This window comes from Arachis ipaensis, chromosome B3 (assembly GCF_059453495.1).
Source record: "Arachis ipaensis isolate K30076 ecotype BB chromosome B3, ASM5945349v1, whole genome shotgun sequence".
NCBI classification, from domain to species: Eukaryota; Viridiplantae; Streptophyta; class Magnoliopsida; order Fabales; family Fabaceae; genus Arachis; species Arachis ipaensis.
In genome coordinates, this window is record NC_142438.1 from 46,271,685 (window position 1) to 46,289,006 (window position 17,322).

Genomic DNA, 17,322 nt, shown 5'->3' on the forward strand with positions numbered 1-17,322 from the left:
CAAAATACTAACAGCAAAGATTTTCAAGTAGAAAAACTTACTGCAACAAAAGAATAAAGCAGCAGCGACTACTGAACCAATCAGGCGGCAGCTCTGGCAGCTACCTCCAGTGACGGCGGCTACCAGAAGCTCCAGTGGTGGATTTCCAATGACCAAAGACTCAAAAAAGTGGCTGTAATGGAAATAAATGACAACAATATTCCCGAAAAATTAAAGAAAATGGAAATTAGAAGGAAGAGCCCCTTTACTGGCAGTGGATCCTGGTGACAGAAGCTCGGCGACGCAACCCAGAGCGATGGCGACGGTGGGGGCAGTGACGGGGCTCCCACAAAGCTCCATGTTCTCTCTCTTATTCGCGACCAAGCCCGACGGCGGTGGAAGCTCGCAGCTACGGCGACGGTTCAGTTAAGGGCGAGGAGGCTTGCGGCTCCACACAGCGGCGACACTGGGTAGAGCCAACAACAGTGGATCTGAAGATGACGATAACGCGGTGGCTGCAACGGCATTCAAGCTTCAGCGGTGACGGACCCAGCTTCGATGGCGGCAGCTCGCGGAGATAGGGATGCTCCTCCGCGACGGCGACGACGGTGTTGGTACGGACTCGACGAACGGCAACAATGAGGATTCCCTCCCTCCTTGTGTTCGGCCTCTCTCTCTCTCTCTCTCTCTCTCTCTCTCTCTCTCTCTCTCTCTCTCTCTACCATCTTGAACTCTGCACACCTCTCCCTCTTTTCCCTTCGTAATCGGCGGCTCGGTGGCAACACGGAGGCGGCGATCGGCTGAACAGTGGCGACGCCTCCCTCTCCCTTTCCTTCTCTTCTCCTCCGTGGCTGTGATTCTCTCTCTCTCTCTCTCTCTCTCTTTTGAATTTGTTTGTTTATGTTGTGTGTGCTGATGGAAGAAAGGGGAATGGCGGCTGCTGTTAGTGTTAGGGGGGTTAGGATTTAATTTGGGAATATTTGGGTTAATTAAGGTTTGGTCATTCTCAAATTAGGGTATATTGTATTAATTTAAAGTCTAATTTAATCCCTTAAAATTATTTCAAAAATATTATTTAATTATCAATTTGCTAATTGACTTTTAATCAAGTATTCTAATTTAAAATATACAATAATATAATTAATTTTTTTATTAATAAAACTCAAAGTATTAAATTCTAAAATCTCAGTTATTTAAATCAAATCATATAAAATTCTTATTATTTTACAACTACTAAATTTTATAATTTAAATATAGAAAATTATCTAATAATTATAAAATTAAATGAAATTTTTAATTTAATTATCGAAATTTGATTTAATTACTTTTAGTAAAATAATTTCTAAAAATAAAGTCTTTAATGAATAATTAAATTAAAATTAGCTCATAATAAAAATTTTCAAAAGTTCTGGGTCTTACATCAACCACAGTCCGGTGAAAATAAGAATGCAAACTTGCCTCATTGAGGCTTGCAAGAACCTAGACATTCCCAAGCCTATATACCAGTGCGTTGTTGGAACTATCCACGGTAGAGTAACATGCTACCGCCACCTTGTTTCAGTCATTCCACCAGGTGCAGATGATGGTGTTGTTGTCACCATCCGTCATGCTTTCGATCCATCCCTTACCTCCGAAGATAGTGCTAGACTTTGCCTTTGACGCCTAAACCGAATTCGAGAAACCTACGTCCATGATTATAACTACGAAATCCTTCAATGTTGCATTGGAAGGAAAAATATTTTGACCAAGCACAACAGTATGCCAAGTTGGAGGCCACCATAAACGAATGCAAGTATGGCCTCCAGGAGCGAATCTTCGACCTCGACGCCCTACGCAACGACAAAAGTCGACGTAAACCGAGCTCCAGCCTCCAGCCACGGAAGAAGTAACTAGCAGCCTTCCTTTTTACAAGGAACTAACATCCTTCCCTTTTAAATGTCTACTACATAGGCCAACAAAGTATCCTTTCGCAAAGACCCTATTCCGCACCTCCCAAAGTGGCTTCACTCTACAACACTTTTTCTTCTATATTTTATCTTTGAACCGGTATTAGTATCTGTAGTCCCAAAAATTAGTTTACGCAATCCTAAAACTATCCTAAATATTATCTTATTGTTATTATTATTATTATTATTATTATTATTATTATTATTATTATTATTATTATTATTATTATTATTAGAACTCCGTTATTATTATTATTATTAGAACTCCGCTAGGGAGACAATGAGGAATCTTGACAATATGTACAATAGGCTTTGAATTTTGCCCAAATACATATAAAAAATAAAAAACATTCTACAAATTACCTAAATAAAAAAATCCACTCAATTATTCCAAAAAAATAACCATCTCAAACCCTAATTTATCAAAATATTTCACTCCAATACCCTCTTTTCTCCTAACCGGTTGCCATCTCCACCTTCATCAATAATCATCCCACTTCGCCGTTGCTGCTTGGCTTGCCACACACCACCACCGGCATCGCTCACCGATAGTGAAAATAACCATCCACTCAAGGATAAAAATAATCATCCGTATACCTAATAAATTGAACATCCAACATATTTTAATTATATATAACTAAACCCAATCCAATTAAAATAATCATCCATATAACAATTAAAATAACCATTCGCATACCTACTAAAATGACCATCCTATAATATGCTCAGTTGTGACTGTGGCCATTTAAGTATCCCAAAGTCCAAATATCGCAATGATAATGAAGGAAGCATGCAAATTCAATCTCTTCTGTAAATATACACGAAAGTTCAGCTCGATGGGGTGCGTGGTGTAGCAGCGCCGGGGCCGACAAGTTCAACACGAGGAGCATGACCGTATGAAAAGAGAGAGACGACGGTGGTTGAAAACGACCTCGACGTTAACTTCCGACGCGCGAGAGAAAGACGAGCCTGACACAACGGACGCGCGACGGGGAGGTAGGACTTGTCGTCCGCGATGATGGTTGCCGGGAGAGTGGCGCGAAAACAGCAGCAGAGGGCAAAGCACATCGGGTTGACCTGCGGAGGTGGAGGCGGTGTTGGTAGGAGGCTGCGGCGGCGTCGGTATGGCCGACTGGTGTACGAAATTGTGATCATCAACAATGGCGCCAAAGACTTGGAGCTCTTAAACGTGAATCACACTTTGTCACAATTCCGCACAACTAACCAGCAAGTGCACTGGGTCGTCCAAGTAATAAACCTTACGTGAGTAAGGGTCAATCCCACGGAGATTGTCGGCTTGAAGCAAGCTATGGTCATCTTGTAAATCTCAGTCAGGCGGATTCAAATGGTTATGGAGTTTAAAATGATGAAAATAAACATAAAATAAAGATAGAGGTACTTATGTAATTCATTGGTGGATTTCAGATAAGCGTATGAAGATACTTTGTTCCCCTTGAACCTCTGCTTTCCTATTACCTTCTTCCAATCATTCATACTCATTTCCATGGCAAGCTGTATGTTGGGCATCACCGTTGTCAATGGCTACAATCCCGTCCTTTCAGTGAAAATATTCAACGCACTCTGTCACAGCACGGCTAATCATCTGTCGGTTCTCGATCATGTCGGAATAGAATCCAGTGATTCTTTTGCGTCTGTCACTAATGCCCAACACTCGCGAGTTTGAAGCTTGTCACAGTCATTCAATCCTTTAATCCTACTTGGAATACCACAGACAAGGTTTAGACTTTCCGGATTCTCAAGAATGGCCGCCAATGGATTCTAGCTTATACCACGAAGATTCTGATTAAGGAATCCAAGAGATACACACTCAATCGAAGGTAGAACGGAGGTGGTTGTCAGGCACACGTTTATAGGTGAGAATGATGATGAGTGTCACAGATCATCACATTCATCAAGTTGAAGAACAAGTGATATCTTAGAGAAGAAGTAGGCGTGACTTAAATAGAAAAACAGTAGTAATTGTATTAATTCATGAGGAACAGCAGAGCTCCACACCTTAATCTATGGTGTGTAGAAACTCCACCGTTGAGAATACATAAGAACAAGGTCCAGGCATGGTCGTGAGGCCAGCCCCCAAACGTGAAAAGAACTATGAAAGTATATGAAAGGTGTCTCAAGTGTCTGAAATACAATAGCAAAAGGTCCTATTTATAGAGAACTAGTAGCCTAGGGTTACAGAAATAGATAATTAATGCAGAAATCTTCTTCTGGGCCCACTTGGTGTGTGCTTGGGCTGAGCATTGAAGCTTTCATGTGTAGAGACTTTTCTTGGAGTTAAACGCCAGCTTTGGTGCCAGTTCGGGCGTTTAACTCCAGCTTTTGTGCCAGTTTTGGAGTTAAACGCCAGAATTATTGAGCTGACTTGGAATGCCTGTTTGGGCCATCAAATCTCGGATAAAGTATAGACTATTATATATTGCTGGAAAGCCCAAGATGTCTAATTTCCAACGCAATTGAGAGCGCACCAATTGGGCTTCTGTAGCTCCAGAAAATCCACTTTGAGTGTAGGGAGGTCAGAATCCAACAGCATCTGCAGTCCTTTTTCAGCCTCTGAATCAGATTTTTGCTCAGGTCCCTCAATTTCAGCCAGAAAATACCTGAAATCACAGAAAAATACACAAACTCATAGTAAAGTCCAGAAGAGTGATTTTTATTTAAAAACTAATAAAAACATAATAAAAACTAACTAAAATATACTAAAAACATACTAAAAATAATGCCAAAAAGCGTATAAATTATCCGCTCATCACAACACCAAACTTAAATTGTTGCTTGTCCCCAAGCAACTGAAAATCAAATAGGATAAAAAGAAGAGAATATACAATGAATTCCAAAAACATCTATGAAGATCAGTATTAATTAGATGAGCGGGGCTTTTAGCTTTTTGCTTCTGAACAGTTTTGGCATCTCACTTTATCCCTTGAAGTTCAGAATGATTGGCATCTATAGGAACTCAGAATCCAGATAGTGTTATTGATTCTCCTAGTTAAGTATGTTGATTCTTGAACACAGCTCCTTTATGAGTCTTGGCCGTGGCCCTAAGCACTTTGTTTTCCAGTATTACCACCGGATACATAAATGCCACAGACACATAACTGGGTGAACCTTTTCAAATTGTGACTCAGCTTTGCTAGAGTCCCCAATTAGAGGTGTCCAGGGTTCTTAAGCACACTCTTCTTTTTGCTTTGGACCTCGACTTTAACCGCCCAGTCTCAAGTTTTCACTTGACACCTTCACGCCACAAGCACATGGTTAGGGACAACTTGGTTTAGCCGCTTAGGCCAGGATTTTATTCCTGTGGGCCCTCCTATCCACTGATGCTCAAAGCCTTGGATCCTTTTTTATCACCTTTGCCTTTTTGGTTTAAAGGGGTATTGGCTTTTTCTGCTTGCTTTTCTCTCTTTTTTTTGCAAGCTTTTCACTGCTTTTTCTTGCTTCAAGAATCAATTTTATGATTTTTCAGATCATCAGATAACATTTCTCTTTTTCCTTTCATTCTTTCAAGAGCCAACAATTTTAACATTCATAAACAATCAAATTCAAAAATATGCACTGTTCAAGCATTCATTCAGAAAGACAATAGTATTGCCGCCACATCAAAATAATTAAATTGTTTTAAAATTTGAAATTCATGCACTTCTTTTTCTTTTTCAATTAAAAACATTTTTCATTTAAGAAAGGTGATGGATTCATTTTCATAGCTTTAAGGCATAGACACTAATGATCATGTAATAAAGACACAAACTTAGATAAACTTAAAGCATAATTTTTGAAAAACAGAAAATAAAGAACAAGGAAATTAAAGAACGGGTCCACCTTAGTGATGACGGCTTGTTCTTCCTCTTGAAGATCGTATGGAGTGCTTGAGCTCCTCAATGTCTCTTCCTTGCCTTTGTTGCTCCTCTCTCATGGTTCTTTGATCTTCTCTAATTTCATGGAGGAGGATGGAATGCTCTTGGTGTTCCACCCTTAGTTGTCCCATGTTGGAACTTAATTCTCCTAGGGAGGTGTTGATTTGCTCCCAATAGTTTTGTGGAGGAAGATGCATCCCTTGAGGCATCTCAGGGATTTCATGATGAGGAATTTCCTCATGCTCTTGATGAGGTTCTCTTGTTTTCTCCATCCTTTTCTTAGTGGTGGGTTTGTCCTCATCAATGAGAATGTCTCTCTCTATGTCAATTCCAACCGAATTGCAAAGGTGACAAATGAGGTGAGGGAAGGCTAACCTTGCCAAAGGAGAGGACTTGTCCGCCACCTTGTAGAGTTCTTGGGATATAACCTCATGAACTTCCACTTCCTCTCCAATCATGATGCTATGTATCATGACAGCCCGGTCTATAGTAGCTTCGGACCGGTTGCTAGTGGGAATGATTGAGCATTGGATGAACTCCAACCATCCCCTAGCCACGGGCTTGAGGTCATGCCTTCTTAGTTGAACCGGCTTCCCTCTTGAATCTCTCTTCCATTGAGCGCCCTCTTCACATATGTCCATGAGGACTTGGTCCAACCTTTGATCAAAGTTGACCATTCTAGTGTAGGGGTGTGCATCTCCTTGCATCATAGGCAAGTTGAATGCCAACCTTACATTTTCCGGACTAAAATCTAAGTAATTCCCCCAAACCATTGTAAGCCAATTCTTAGGGTCCGGGTTCACACTTTGATCATGGTTCTTGGTGATCCATGTATTGGCATAGAACTCTTGAACCATTAAGATTCCGACTTGTTGAATGGGGTTGGTGAGAACTTCCCAACCTCTTCTTCGAATCTCATGTCGGATCTCCGGATACTCATTCTTTTTGAGTTTGAAAGGGACCTCGGGGATCACTTTCTTTTTGGCCACAACTTCATAGAAGTGGTCTTGATGCACTCTTGAGAGGAATCTCTCCATCTCCCATGACTCAGAGGTGGAAGCTTTTGCCTTCCCTTTCCTTTTTCTAGAGGTTTCTCCGGCCTTTGGTGCCATAAATGGTTATGGAAAAACAAAAAACTTTAGCTTTTACCACACCAAACTTAGAAGGTTGCTCGTCCTCGAGCAAAAGAAGAAAGAAGAGAGTAGAAGAAGAAGAAATAGAGGAGATGGAGTGGGCTATATGTTTCGGCCAAGGGGGAGAAATGGTGTTTAGGTTGTGTGAAAAAGAAGGAGTGAAGATGGGTTTATATAGGGGTGAGAGGGGTGTGTATGGTTCGGCTATAGAGGGTGGGTTTAGGAGGGAAAGTGGTTTGAATTTGAGTGGTGAGGTAGGTGGGGTTTTATGAAGGATGGATGTGAGTGGTGAAGAGAATGGTGGGATTTGATAGGTGAGGGGTTTTTGGGGAAGAGGTATTGAGGTGATTGGTAAATGGGTGAAGAAGAAAGAGAGTGGTGGGTAGGTGGGGATCCTGTGGGGTCCACAGATCCTGAGGTGTCAAGGATATCTCATCCCTGCACCGAGTGGCGTGCAAAACGCCCATTTCTGCCAATCCTGGCGTTAAACGCCAGGCTGCTGCCCATTTCTGGCGTTTAACGCCAGCTTCTTGCCCATTCCTGGCGTTAAACGCCCAGAATGGTGCCAGACTGGGCGTTTAACGCCCATTCTGCTATTTTTACTGGCGTTTAAACGCCAGTAACTGTCTCTTCCAGGGTGTTCTATTTTTCATTCTGTTTTTCACTTTGTTTTTGCTTTTTCAATTATTTTTGTGACTTCACATGATCATCAACCTACAAAAAACATAAAATAACAATAGAAAATAGAAATTTAATATAGATAAGTAAAAGTTTGGGTTGCCTCCCAACAAGCGCTTCTTTAATGTCAATAGCTTGACAGTGGCTCTCATGGAGCCTCACAGATGTTCAGAGCAATGTTGGAACCTCCCAACACCAAACTTAGAGTTTGAATGTGGGGGTTCAACACCAAACTTAGAGTTTGGTTGTGGCCTCCCAACACCAAACTTAGAGTTTGACTGTGGGGGCTCTGTTTGACTCTGTATTGAGAGAAGCTCTTCATGCTTCCTCTCCATGGTTACAGAGGGATACCCTTGAGCTTTAAACATAAGGGAGTCTCCATTCACTTGAATGATCAATTCTCCTCTGTCAACATCAATCACAGCTTTTGCTGTGGCTAGGAAGGGTCTGCCAAGAATGATGGATTCATCCATACACTTCCCAGTCTCTAGGACTATGAAATCAGCAGGGATGTAATGGTCTTCAACTTTTACCAAGACATCCTCTACAAGTCCATAAGCCTGTTTCTTTGAATTGTCTGCCATCTCTAGTGAGATTCTTGCAGCTTGTACCTCAATGATCCCTAGCTTCTCCATTACAGAGAGAAGCATAAGGTTTATGCTTGACCCTAGGTCACACAGAGCCTTCTCAAAGGTCATGGTGCCTATGGTACAAGGGATTGAGAACTTCCCAGGGTCCTGTCTCTTTTGAGGTAATCTCTGCCTAGTCAAGTCATCCAGTTCTTTGATGAGCAATGGAGGTTCATTCTCCCAAGTCTCATTACCAAATAACTTGGCATTTAGCTTCATGATTGCTCCAAGGTACTTAGCAACTTGCTCTTCAGTGACATCTTCATCCTCTTCAGAGGAAGAATACTCATCAGAGCTCATGAATAGCAAGAGTAAAATCAATGGGATCTCTATGGTCACAGTATGAGCCTCAGATTCCCATGGTTCCTCATTAGGGAACTCCATGGAGGTCAGTGGGTGTCCATTGAGGTCCTCCTCAGTGGGAATCACTGCCTTTTCCTCCTCTCCATGTTCGGCCATGTGAGATGTGGTTATGGCCTTGCACTCTCTTTTTGGATTCTCTTCTGTATTGCTTGGGAGAGTGCTAGGAGGGAGTTCAGTAATTTTCTTACTCAGCTGACCCAATTGTGCCTCCAAATTTCTAATGGAGGACCTTGTTTCAATCATGAAACTTTGAGTGGTTTTGATTAGATCGGAGACAATGGTTGTTAAGTCAGAGGGGTTTTGCTTAGAATTCTCTGTCTGTTGCTGAGAAGATGATGGAAAAGGCTTGCTATTGCTAAACCTGTTTCTTCCACTATTATTGTTGTTGAAACCTTGTTGAGGTCTCTGTTGATCTTTCCATGAGAGATTTGGATGATTTCTCCATGAAGGATTATAGGTGTTTCCATAGGATTCTCCCATGTAATTCACCTCTTCCATTGCTGGGTTCTCAGGATCATAAGCTTCTTCTTCAGAGGAAGCTTCCTTAGTACTGCCTATTGCTGCTTGCATTCCAGACAGACTCTGAGAAATCTTATTGACTTGTTGGGTCAATATTTTATTCTGAACCAATATGGCATTTAGAGTATCAATCTTAAGGACTCCTTTCTTCTGAGTTGTCCCATTATTCACAGGATTTCTTTCAGAAGTGTACATGAATTGGTTATTTGCAACCATTTCAATGAGTTCTTGAGCTTCTGCAGGCGTCTTCTTCAGATGAAGAGATCCTCCAGCAGAGCTATCCAATAACATCTTGGATAGTTCAGACAGACAATCATAGAAGATTCCTATGATGCTCCATTCTGAAAGCATGTCAGAAGGGCACCTTCTAATCAATTGCTTGTATCTCTCCCAAGCTTCATAGAGGGATTCTCCTTCCTTCTGTCTGAAGGTTTGGACTTCCACTCTAAGCTTGCTCAGTTTTTGAGGTGGAAAGAACTTTGCCAAGAAGGCATTGACTAGCTTTTTCCAAGAGTTCAGGCTTTCCTTAGGTTGTGAATCCAACCATGTTCTAGCTCTATCTCTTACAGCAAAAGGAAAAAGCATAAGTTTATAGACTTCAGGGTCAACCCCATTGGTCTTGACAGTGTCACAGATTTGCAAGAATTCAGCTAAGAACTGATGAGGATCTTCCAATGGAAGTCCATGAAACTTGCAATTCTGTTGCATTAGAGAAACTAATTGAGGCTTAAGCTCAAAGTTGTTTGCTCCAATGGCAGGGATAGAGATGCTTCTCCCATAGAAATCAGGAGTAGGTGCAGTAAAGTCACCAAGCACCTTCCTTGCATTGTTGGCATTGTTGTTGTTTTCGGCTGCCATGGTTTCTTCTTCTTTAAAGAGTTCTGTTAGGCCCTCTAAAGAGAATTGTTCTTTAGCTTCTCTTAGCTTTCTCTTCAAGGTCCTTTCAGGTTCAGGATCAGCTTGAACAAGTATGCCTTTATCTTTGTTCCTGCTCATATGAAAGAGAAGAGAACAAGAAAGTAGGGAATCCTCTATGTCACAGTATAGAGATTCCTTGAGGTATCAGAGGAAAAGAAGAATAGAAGGAGGAGGTGGAGAAGAGGGAATTCGAACTTATCAAGAGGGATAGAGTTCGAATTGCACCTTGATGAGAAATCTTAGTCCTTTAAATAGAAGGATGTGAAAAGAGGGGAAGAGTTTTCGAAAATAAATTGAAAAGATTTTGAAATAAAAAAAAGAAATTTGAAAATTTAATTGAGATTTTCGAAAACTAAGATTGGGAAAGAAATAAAGTGATTTTTGAAAAAGATTTTGAAATTAGAAAAAAATATGATTGAAAAAAATTAATTTTAAAAAAGATGTGATTGAAAAGATATGTTTGAAAATATATGATTGAAAATCAATTTAGAAAAAGAAAATTTTTTAAAATTAAAGTTGATTACTTGACTATCAAGAAATTAAAAGATATGATTTTAAAATTTAAAGTTTGATCCTTTCTTAATAGGCAAGTAACAACTTGAAAATTTTGAAGTAAATCTTTAATTGAAGCAAGGATTTTTGAAAATAGTAAAAATAAGTATAAAATGGAAAGAAATTGATTTTGAAAGAGATATGATTGAAAAGATATGATTTGAAAAAGATTTGATTTTGAAAAATTTTGAAAACTTGAAAAAAAATGTGAATTAAAAACAAAATCTTCCCTCTAGTGTCATCCTGGCGTTAAACGCCCAGAATGGTGCCCATTCTGGCGTTTAACGCCCAAATCTCTACCTTTTTGGGCGTTAAACGCCCAGCCAGGTACCCTGGCTGGCGTTTAAACGCCAGTTTTCCTTCTTCACTGGGCGTTTTCAACGCCCAGCTTTTTCTGTTCGATTCCTCTGCTGAATGTTCTGAATCTTCAATTCTCTGTATTATTGACTTGAAAAGACACAATTTTGAAAAATATTTTTGAATTTTTAATGATGAGAAACAATCAAAATACAACTAATCTTAGGAAACTCAAATCAAACAATGCATGCAGGACACCAAACTTAAAAATTTTCATATAAGAGACACTAACAAATTGAGAATGCATATGAGAAACAACAAAACACACAAAACAAGAGAATTTAAAGATCAGAGCAATGAAATCATCAAGAACAACTTGAAGATTAATGAAGACACATGCATGTAATTTTCGAAAAATGCAAGAAAAATAGAAACATGCAATTGACACCAAACTTAAAAATTGATATTAGACTCAAACAAGAAACATAAAATATTTTTTTTTATTTTTATGGTTTTATAAATTTTTTTGTGATTTTCGAAAATTATATGAAAAAGAAAATAAAGAGAATCAAAACTTTTAATAAGAATTCCAGGAATCATGCAATGTTAGTCTAAAGCTTCAGTCTAAAAAGATTAGACATGTTTGGCCAAGCTTCAGCAGGACATTACATTCAATAGCTAAATTAATGAGAATCAATCAGCTTTTGTGATGATAAGAACATCACCTTGAAACTCTAGAATTCATTCTTAAAAATTCTGAAAAGCACCTAATCTAAGCAACAAGATGAACCGTTAGTTGTCCAAACTCGAACAATCCCCGGAAACGGTGCCAAAAACTTGGTGCACGAAATTGTGATCATCAACAATGGCGCCAAAGACTTGGAGCTCTTAAACGTGAATCACACTTTGTCACAATTCCGCACAACTAACCAGCAAGTGCACTGGGTCGTCCAAGTAATAAACCTTACGTGAGTAAGGGTCGATCCCACGGAGATTGTCGGCTTGAAGCAAGCTATGGTCATCTTGTAAATCTCATTCAGGCAGATTCAAATGGTTATGGATTTTAAAATGATGAAAATAAACATAACATAAAGATAGAGGTACTTATGTAATTCATTGGTGGATTTCAGATAAGCGTATGAAGATGCTTTGTTCCCCTTGAACCTCTGCTTTCCTATTGCCTTCTTCCAATCATTCATACTCCTTTCCATGGCAAGCTGTATGTTGGGCATCACCGTTGTCAATGGCTACAATCCCGTCCTCTCAGTGAAAATGTTCAACGCACTCTGTCACAGCACGGCTAATCATCTGTCGGTTCTCGATCATGTCGGAATAGAATCCAGTGATTCTTTTGCGTCTGTCACTAACGCCCAACACTCGCGAGTTTGAAGCTCGTCACAGTCATTCAATCCTTGAATCCTACTCGTAATACCACAGACAAGGTTTAGACTTTCCGGATTCTCAAGAATGGCCGCCAATGGATTCTAGCTTATACCACGAAGATTCTGATTAAGGAATCCAAGAGATACACACTCAATCGAAGGTAGAACGGAGGTGGTTGTCAGGCACACGTTCATAGGTGAGAATGATGATGAGTGTCACGGATCATCACATTCATTAAGTTGAAGAACAAGTGATATCTTAGAGAAGAAGTAGGCACGAATTGAATAGAAAAACAGTAGTAATTGCATTAATTTATGAGGAACAGCAGAGCTCCACACCTTAATCTATGGTGTGTAGAAACTCCACCGTTGAGAATACATAAGAACAAGGTCCAGGCATGGCCGTGAGGCCAGCCCCCAAACGTGAAAAGAACTATGAAAGTATATGAAAGGTGTCTCAAGTGTCTGAAATACAATAGCAAAAGGTCCTATTTATAGAGAACTAGTAGCCTAGGGTTACAGAAATAGGTAATTAATGCAGAAATCTTCTTCCGGGCCCACTTGGTGTGTGCTTGGGCTGAGCATTGAAGCTTTCATGTGTAGAGACTTTTCTTGGAGTTAAACGCCAGCTTTGGTGCCAGTTCGGGCGTTTAACTCCAGCTTTTGTGCCAGTTTTGGAGTTAAACGCCAGAATTATTGAGCTGACTTGGAATGCCTGTTTGGGCCATCAAATCTCGAGCAAAGTATGGACTATTATATATTGCTGGAAAGCTCAAGATGTCTACTTTCCAACGCAATTGAGAGCGCGCCAATTGGACTTCTGTAGCTCCAGAAAATCCACTTTGAGTGCAGGGAGGTCAGAATCCAACAGCAACTGCAGTCCTTTTTCAACCTCTGAATCAAATTTTTGCTCAGGTCCCTCAATTTCAGCCAGAAAATACCTGAAATCACAGAAAAACACACAAACTCATAGTAAAGTCCAGAAGAGTGATTTTTATTTAAAAACTAATAAAAACATAATAAAAATTAACTAAAATATACTAAAAACATACTAAAAACAATACCAAAAAGCGTATAAATTATCCGCTCATTACCGGCGGGGGAGTGCAGCGACGCGAAGTGAGGACCAGAGAAGATGATGACGAGTTTTAGACGTGTATTGGAAGTTACGGTAAGATTAAAAATAACCGTACGTAGTGTGAATGAGTTTAAATAATAATCCTAATTTTTTAAATTTAAAATTTGAAATTAAATAATTAATTAATGATCTGATTTTTAATTTTTATTTTATCTTCCTTTTTTAATCCTATTGTACACATTGTACACTAAAATCATTGTCTCTCCATACTTTCTGTTATTATTATTATTTGTTGTTGTTCATATTATTACTATAATTACTAATGTTACTATTATGATTACTATCATTATCGTCATGATTATTATTATCGTTTTTGTTTGTCTTGTTATCATTATTGCTTTTGAGATAAATCTTCCGGTGATTCTATATAAACCTTTCTCAAATACATTTAATTAATCACCTTTACCTTTCCTTTTCCGTCGAAATTCAACATTAACATTTAAGTCGAACTATATTTTAATCAAATATATCCAATTCACAACCTACAATTTTTTAACTAATTCATTTCAGGGACTTAGCTCCATAAACTTTCGTTCCGTCACTTTCAACATATTCGAAACTTCATCCATATATTCTACATTCCATAATTAACGTATATTCACAATTCGTATTTTATACCTTTATACAAGTTTTCAATTGCCATTTGAATAAAGTAGCGAAAACCCACCTAGATATACGTACATTATCAATCGATTCAGTACACACAACATATATATATCGCCCACGTTTTCACTAATCCAGTACCAACAAAGTGCTTATTAATAACCGGAACCAAAAGTTCACAATAATCATTTCCATTATAGTCACCACCAAACACGACATCGTTAATACAACCCTTAATACATTTAACAATATACTCAAATGTTCTTTAACTTCTTCTCGTACTAATTTATTGGTCACACTTCTACATATTTCTTTTGTCGCAATGCCTTAATGCTAACCGAATCAAAGCAATCACGACTTCCAAAAAATCTTACACTAACACGACATGTAACTCAATAACTTCACATCATTATCCCATTAACACACAGTCAAAAATGTCATATTACATACATTCATAACACATCCTCCTTTACTTATATCAAATTCAACTAATACACTGTACCACTAAATTACCTTCCTTTTGTTTACAATTTATGTTACATTTGTACCTTCTCAACCATTAAATACATACATTACAACACTGGACAATTCAAAACCATCCAACCAAAAAACCAACCAACAATTTCCCAATTTATAATGTTTATTATTTTTTATTGAACTTTGCTAGGTAGACAAAAACTTTTGTGAATAATGAACTCTAAAATTGGTCCAATAAAGTAATAAAAATACACTACATCCTCAAATTATTCACCTAAATTTTAATATTAGGATAATCATCCGCACATGTAAATTGAATATCCAATATATCTATTGTTCACATTATTTAATATTTTCATTATCTACTTATACTTTTTCTTGTCTTTATTTTCACATATAATCTTCTATCCAAAGTTCAATCACCTAATGATTCTATTTTCTTAGACCAATAATAATTGCAAAATACTAAATAATATCTACACCAGAACTGCCTTACATTTTCTTTTGTGCTTGATCCTCAACTATATCAATACGAACATTCATTTTTTTTTTACATCTGTTCATAACTACGGAAGGCGTTTTAATATGGGCCCAATTATACCACCACTGCCGACCCGAACACATAAACCCAACACTGTTAAGACAAAAAAAAATCCAACACTGTTACCAGCCATCCTTCCATGCCAGCGCCCACTCTATGCCCAGCTACCAATAACGCGGCTTTGCACAACGCTGGCAATTAAAACTAAAACGGTAAAACCTCACCGAATGATGTCTCCACCCATTACACTCCCAACATGGGCCAATCCACCTTATTGTCCACACTAGCAAACACAGCATAATTGTATCCATTCAAATATTTTAATTTACATCTCAACGGTTAAAACCTCACAGAATGTTCCTCTTCACCACCAAAACGTCTTTCTATCCGTTAATAATACAAAATGTTTTAGGAAGAATTTTAAGTGTATCAGGTATACCGGTGTTTCAATAATTTTAACTGTTAATCTTAATTATAAAAAATATATATAATATATTTATTACGTGGGTAACCTGAGATAAGTGGATTGGGCTTGAAGGCTAGGCCCAAATGTTAGAAGAAGATGGTCTCCGACTTGCTTTACGTCTGGGAGACGCCGCCCGAGCTATGAGTGTTTGGCAGAATGGAGGGTGGTACCTACAAAGACACTCCGATACCTAAGTTAGCAAGGGGGTAAGCAGGTTCAGAGAGTATTGGAACTTAGAGATACCTGAGTGTGTCAGAGTATTTATAGGTGATGATCCAATAACCACCGTTGGAGTAGTTCCACTTCTGTAGGTGGATAACCGTCCCTTTATCTTAGGGTTGTTAAGATATCTCTTCTAGAAGTGGATGAGAGATTTTAGGGGGCAGTTACCTATTTGAATGAGCGTTATTTGTCAGCTCATGTCGAACCCGACCTCCTTGGGGAGGGGCTTATGTCGAACCCGACCTCTTTCGAAGAGGTCGGCTAGGTGGTAAAGGCCAACCTTTGGGTTGGGCCTTTTTAGCTTACTTGGGCCTGGGCTATAATATTGGGCCAAGGTATGAACAGTGCCCCTACTCGAGTCCGATCTCTTAGTTATGAGTTGGATTCGAATATTGATTGAACTCGGGTTCGCTCAAGTTGGAAAACGACGTGATTTCGGTTTAAAACCGACGTGATTTTGAATTCCTCAACCGTTGCGTCTAATCAAACGTGGCGTTCGTTTGGGGTTTGGCATTTACACGTGGGGACAGTTACATTGGTAACGGTGCGTTTCTTTAATGAACGCGTAGTTTTATTGTTATGCCCCTGGTCTGTTAAAAATACTTTTTCCTCTTCTTTCTTTGTTTTCTTTCGTCTTCTCTTCTAAGTTTCTTTTTTGCTCTCTCACTTTTTTGTTCAAAAAACTTCCTTTGGTCTTTTGTTCGTGGGTACCTCAGGTCGGCTACTGGGATCCCTCCTTTTTCCAAAGAAGATTAGTTCTTCTTACCTTCCTTTACTGTCTTGGTTGTATTTGTATCGTACGCCAGGAGGGGATTTTCGGGTATTTTTTTATGCATGCTTGTTAATGTAGTAAAAAACTTTGGGATTTTCGTATCCTTCTTTCGGAGAAGTTATTTCTTTTACTGCTTGATGGCTATTTTCTTTATTTTCTCGGGAAGGACTGCCTTGTTGTTAGAATCCTATTTTTTGATGGTTTCTTTTTCTTTTGTGCTATGTAGGTTTTACTGCTTTTATCTACGCTCCCTATTTTTTGAAAATATCTTCCCGTGTTCCTGAAGCTTTGTCGCGATAGATAGATTCCTCCGTTTTATATGAGCATCCCTTAGTAGATGATGTTTTTATAACTGAACTTAGGAAGCACCATAGGATTTGTAGTGTTGATGATGACAAGCCCAAGTATGAATTAGTGGCCTCAGATCCTGAGGACCGGGTTTGTTGTGGGAGGATTACTAATTTTGATTCTCATTTTTCTTTATGTACGATTGTCTATTCACCCGCCTAGGGGTTACTTTTCCTTTCTCCGACTTCGAGGTGGAGATATTGTCTCATTGCAGGGTAGCTCCTACCCAGCTAAATCCTAACTCTTGGGGTTTCATTAAGATCTACCAACTTGTCAGCCGAGAGTTGGATTTTTTGACCTCTTTAAAGATCTTTTTCTATCTCTTTCATCTGACAAAACCATTTAGTTCTCAAAATAACAAGTAACAGTGGGTATCTTTCCGAGCTATTCAGGGTCAGAAGGTTTTTCCAATCGTTGATGAGTAGTTTCATGACTTTAAAAACCTCTTCTTTAAGGTCCAGGCTGTAGAGGGCCATCACCCTTTTTT

At 39.0% G+C, this 17,322-nt stretch overlaps 1 non-coding gene across 1 annotated transcript; it reads left to right on the forward strand.

Annotated features, from left to right (window-relative positions):
- Positions 1-9,464: 9,464 nt before the first annotated feature.
- Positions 9,465-9,572, forward strand: LOC148570501 (small nucleolar RNA R71). Its single transcript, XR_015908297.1, has one exon. It is a non-coding gene; the product is annotated as a small nucleolar RNA R71 (small nucleolar RNA).
- Positions 9,573-17,322: the final 7,750 nt, after the last annotated feature.